The sequence below is a fragment of the Adiantum capillus-veneris genome, chromosome 16 (genome assembly GCF_014529385.1).
Source record: "Adiantum capillus-veneris isolate H3 chromosome 16, ASM1452938v2, whole genome shotgun sequence".
Taxonomy (NCBI): domain Eukaryota; kingdom Viridiplantae; phylum Streptophyta; class Polypodiopsida; order Polypodiales; family Pteridaceae; genus Adiantum; species Adiantum capillus-veneris.
The window spans coordinates 111,012,189-111,018,083 of record NC_140946.1 but is presented as its reverse complement, the minus strand read 5'-3'; the positions used below and the strand labels follow the sequence as shown (position 1 = coordinate 111,018,083).

The 5,895-nt window shown below is 38.1% G+C and overlaps 1 pseudogene; it reads left to right on the top strand.

Annotated features, from left to right (window-relative positions):
- Window positions 1-1,754: 1,754 nt before the first annotated feature.
- LOC147439645 (uncharacterized) lies at window positions 1,755-2,379 on the top strand (annotated as a pseudogene).
- The last annotated feature ends 3,516 nt before the right edge of the window (window positions 2,380-5,895 follow it).

Sequence of the window (5,895 nt, the reverse complement as noted above, 5' to 3'; positions counted from 1 at the left end):
CTTTTTGAATCGATCATTATCTTGATTAAGACTAGTGGGATAGAAAAATTTCCCTAATAATTATTAGATTTCCAAAAAAATGATAGTTAGTGATTAAACTATTTTGATTTATTTATAATAGCTTAATAATTGCTTACACTTTTTAAAAGTAGTGTTGAATTCAAAACACAATTCTCTTATTCTTGAAAATTACCATAATTAAAATTTGAGTTTTCAATTTTTCAATATTTTCAGGTTGAAAAAAAGAAAGAAAATTTTAAAAAAATCTTTTATCATGAAAAAGAAGCGTGAAGTTATTTTTGTCTCTTCTTTCCTTGATAATTGTATACTAATGATGAAAAAGATAAGTGAAGTTATCTTTTGCTCATCTTTTTTTGATAATTGTCCACTACTTACCATCATCCTTACTCTTTACTAAAGCTTTCTTTGTTGACCGTGAAGACATTTACTCTCCTCATCATAGAAAGATACAACCTTTATATATTCTCTTCCTCCTCCTCCTATATAACAAGCACTCTTATGTACATTGCCTGTGTTGTTCTTCAAGCTCTAAGTTTGTCTGCTGAAAGCTCTGGTTATAAGTAAGATTGCTTTCACCTACCTCAATGGATATTCCTATGGATTGCTAGTATATGCATTTGTTTTGTTGTTTTATGAGTTGTGATGAGCTATGACTTAGAGCATTGACATGAGCAATTTTATTTAGATGTAAACTCCGATGATTTTTCATTGGGTGTACCATCGGACTTAGAATCGTCTGTTGTGATTAACAAAAACCTTGGTAGTCAGAACAACGCAGCTGCTGTCGTGTCACCGTTATCTCGAAACCAAAAGCAGTCATCCGAATTCCCGCTTGGCAAGAAACTCAGCCCGAGAGCAAAACTGAACAAGGCTTCATCTTTAGCTATAAAAAAGGCTTTGATCTCTGTTAGAGGTAAAATTTACAGCTTGTTTATATGGTTAGATTTCACTCCCTTACTTATCTAATGATTTTTGTTAGGTAAAGCATCTAGATGCTTGGCAGATTCTTCATTCTCATCTTCTTTGATTAAGAACACTTCAGAAGGGAAAGAGGATCTTAATGTTGAATCTTTCAACTCGCAATTGACCATAACCCCTGCTTTGAGAAAATTGGCAATTTTTGAATTGTCTGAGACTGCAAATTTTAGGTTTGCTCTAGAAGGAAAAGTCCTATGTAAGTACGGCACTTACAAGATTCCCAAGTCCAACAATGGTAGATATCTACGCGCGGATATTCTTGACAGGGAATCTCGTCATACAGTAACCTTTGTTGTGACTGAGATCTACCTTTCAAATTTTATTGAGGCCTTTGCTATCAATGACTTTGTTCGCCTTGAGGGTGCATGTGTAAAAAGGGTTGTTTCCAAGGACGGTTGAACTTGCTTGTGGGCTTTGTATGCAGATGCTACGACTTTGGTTGTCAAAACTGAGGCTTTTGACTGCTGTCTTCAACTTTATCCTGAGCAGAAAATTAAAGAGTTGTTCTCTCAAAGCACAAGTGCTGCTGAATTTGTTTCAATAGTTGCTTTTATTGTTGTCAAAATAGAGAACGTTGTTAAAAGCGATGGCACTCCTAGCTTCCGTTTGACTATGGGCAGATGAACCTTCAACAAGCGACCGAGCTAGTGTGAGTGTTGTAAAAAAAAAATTGCAACACAAATGTATCTTTGCTCATGTTTGCATGTTGGTGGCAGCTTCTCTTTGTCCCTACGTGATGGGTTGACTATCAGCTTATGGTGCACGAAGTGAAAGAAATTGGATACTACTCATGTGTTGCTCGTAACATCAATGTCTTCAAGCATCTGTCAAACACCCTTAGTGTGTTTGACACTACTATCTTGTGCCCGCTTCCTCTCTCTTTGGTTGGTGTCTTCCAAGAACACTTGCTAAAACAAGTCACAAACTTAGGCTTTGGGTAGAAGGTAATTGTTGTGTGTGCATATATTAATAAAAAATGCATTTATGTTCACTTCATGGTCATTGTTGAATTCGTAGATGTTTGGAACGCTAGAAATTGTGAGTGTGAATAGCTTGGATGTCGAGTATTCATGCGGTATGTGCAAAGGTCTAAATGTGAATCGGCAAGCTAGCAACCCATTTTGCTACTCTTGTGGCAGACTATCTACAATCACTAAGCAGCCTGTGTTGCCCGCTAAATTATATCCCCAAGATAGAGAGGTTGTTTCTATTATCTTGCAAGGAGCTGTAGTTGATTCTGTTCTTGGATTTTCTCGTCCGTTCCTGCATCTCTTTGATCAAAGCTTGGTAGAGTTAAAATCTTCACTCTTGAACTTCAAAAAGGCTGGTTGGTTCACTATTGACAAGGCGGGACAGGTTACTGCATTCAAAGACACGTAGTTTGTCTTCTTGATATCAAGGTTTTACTTTTTGGGGCTATGGCATATGATATCATTTTGCACACAGATGGCATAAATCTATATGTTGATCCTATATTTACTTGTAATTTTCTAGAGAACAAAGATGTTTTCCTAAGTTTGCTACATGTTTTTCACTTGGCCCTCTCTTTGCAATGTCTTGAATCCAAAATTGTGGATGAAATTCTAGAACAAATTAAAAAATGATGACATTCTAAAAGTTTGGGTTGACCCTTGGATTGTTGATGTACAATCACCTTCTTTTAATCAAAAAGAATTTTTGACGTCGCTTTTAGGTAGTCGACATTCATCAATGATGCTAAGTGTGCACTTGGTGAGTGTGGTTTGCAAGATGTTCTTTGCAATGTGCAAACTCTACTTTTACCAAGGTGACGTTTTGAATGAAGTCTGTTGTTTCGGTGCACGTGATTGTGCATCTTCGTTCACTTGTCCAACTCTTGCTATGTTGAATTTGCATGGCTGTTTTTTATGGTATTAGTGTGGAGATCAGCCACCCAAACGTAAACGTTGTATATGGAGTAAAGAAGCTACCTTGTGTCTAACAACACTTGTCGAAACTCATGATGTTGCTATCCAAGAAATTGCCTCTATGTTTTTGCAATTATTTCCAAACTCTTTTAGTGTCAAACAAGTCAAGACTAAAATTTGCAACATGTCCAAATCATCACGAATTCACCAAAGAAGGTCTACCGTTTTCTCTAGTAGAACTCTTCTGTATGTCAAGACGATTGAAGATATCCTTGCTTTCACTTGTGCCTCATGTGGTTCTCTCATGTTTCGTCATAGTTTGCGTAGCATGTCAAGGGTGGAATTTTTGCTTCTCAAGCAAATAAAATCAATGGTCATTGGTGAAAAGAAAGAGTTGCAAGTGTGTTACTCGTGCAAGGCTGCGTTTAAGAAACAAGAAGAACCATTGTTTTTCTTGAAAAGAGAGGTTCATTTCAATAGCAAAATACCCACCATAGAAAAATTGAATTTAGTAGAGAGTCGTCTTGTATCCTTGTGCATACCATTCGCACAAATTCGAGAACTAAACTTTGAAGGTCGATTTGGTTTGCATGGAAGCATTCTGAATGTAATGGCGGATCTGTCGAGTTCAAAGAGTGTTGCCACGTTTTTTTGATGATAAAGCTTCTATTCTTGTAGAGATTAAACGTAAGCTTGAATATGATCATGCTTATTTGAGTGGCATTGTGCGTCCAAACTATGTTCTTCAAGCTTTGGCCGACCTTTTGGCCACTCCATTGTACATTGATCATGGTGTTACAATCGATATGTCTTGGTCATCTTCTTTCACACTCCATGTTGATCTTGCTTATAGTCCACACCAAGAAGATGTTGACGATGAGAGTAATCCTGCGGATACTTTGGAACATGGTATCTACTCTGTACAACAAGTTGTGGACCATAATTCTCAAGTTGCAAGTATAGCCCCTTGTGAGGGATTTAGTCCTCTAAGCATTTTTTATGATGAATCTTGTGAGGAATTGTCATTTCCAACATTGTTTTTCGGTCAAAGAAGAAAGTATCATGTGTTGGCAAAGAAAAAATATCAAAAAGTAGCACCATGGGAGCTTAAGAATGTGGATAGACGATTTGAAAGCAACATTGAAAATCTTTTCTTCAAAACAATGAAAATTATTATTGCAAAAGTCCTTGGTTCTATTTGGGTATGCTTACGCAAGGGAAAATTGCGAGGTAGACAATTGCAGGCAAAAGATGTTCAAGCGAGCAATAACATTGAACAACTACTTTCGTCTGAGCTTGGCTATCATGACTTTCAATCACTGCGCACATCAATCGATTACAAGGTGAAACTTAAGCGAAATGTGTTTGCAATGATCCGTCAATTAGGCCAGCCAACTTTCTTTTTTACATTTTCATGTGTGGAGCAAAGATGGAACCCTTTGAAAGATTGTTTGTGCAGATTGAATCCTCATATCAAAGAGTCAGACTACCCAAACAAAGCTTCATTCATTCGTGCACTTGTCCGGTGCGATCCTGTCACACAACAGCTGGATACTATGTGCATAGATTTCAAGCCATGAAGCAGGAGTTGAAGCGCAACAATACCATCCTTGGTGAATTAGTAGATTACTTTTTTGTGACTGAATTTCAAAATAGAGAGAGTCAACATGATCATGGATTGCTTTGGGTAAAAAATGCACCTCTCTTTGGTAGTGCACCAGATAATGATACAATACGTTTTGTTGACAGACATATCACTACTGACATGAATGTATTAGATGAGTCTCTTAGAGGCGTACAAACTCACTTTCATCACAAAACATGCAAAAAACGCAAAAGCATGTGTCACTTTGGTTTTTCGCGTCCTCCCTCTCGTGCTATATCCACCCACATTATCCCAAATAGAGAAAGAAATACTCTTGGCCAACAAAAAATGCATTGAAGAACGATTGCTTGCTCTTGGACATGATTCAATTGCGTCATATGATGAATGGTTGACCTCTTTGGGTATGACGGAAGACGTATACAACCAATCCCTTTCTGTAGGCATCACAGAGCCAACACTACTCTTGAAAAGAGATCCAAAGGACATTTACACAAACAACTTCAACAAAGAGCCGTGTCTTCTATGGGATGCAAACATTGACATTCAATTTATTTTCAATGGCCATGGTGCTGCTGCATATTGCACGTCATATATGACTAAGAATGACTCAACTGCAAGAAAACCCATCAAGAACATACTACAAGATTACAAGAAAACAAATGTGCCAACGTTAGATCGATTGAAAAACACTACAAGAGGCTATTCATATTAGCGACGCTCAAAAAAAAAATTCCCGGCGTCGCTATGAGCGTCGCAAATTTACAAAGAAATTTACGACGCTCATAGCGACGTCGGCTGGGCTAAAAAAATAACCGAGCGCGCCCAAAAACTCAGATCTCAGATCTGAGTTTTTCGGCGCCCTCAAGCAAGGAGTAGGTAACGCTCTCCCTCTCTCTCTCTCTCTCTCTCTTTTTCTTCTCCACACACACACACACACACACGAGGAGAGGAAGGAGAGCCAGGTATGCTCCTTCCCTCTCCTCATTCTCATGTTCCCTTCCCCTCTTTCTCTCTCCCTCTCTCTCTCTCTCACACACACACATACACACACATAGTGTTTTTGAGAGAGAGAGAGAGAGAGAGAGAGAGAGAGAGAGAGAGAGTACAAACAAAAACAAAAACGCACACACACATACATAAACAAAGAATGCACACACACATTGAGAGAGGAAAAGAGAGAGAGAGCATGCATAAACAAAAACCGCACGCATTGAGAGAGGAAAAGAGAGAGAGAACATGCATAAACAAAAAACGCACACATTGAGAGAGGAAAAGAGAGAGAAAACATGCATACGATCCAAAAAAACGCACACGCATTGAGAGAGAAAGAGAGAGAAACTAATTTAACGTCGTAGGAAACTAATTAAAATTAAAAAACCTAAAGATCTAGCCGACGAGGAGTTG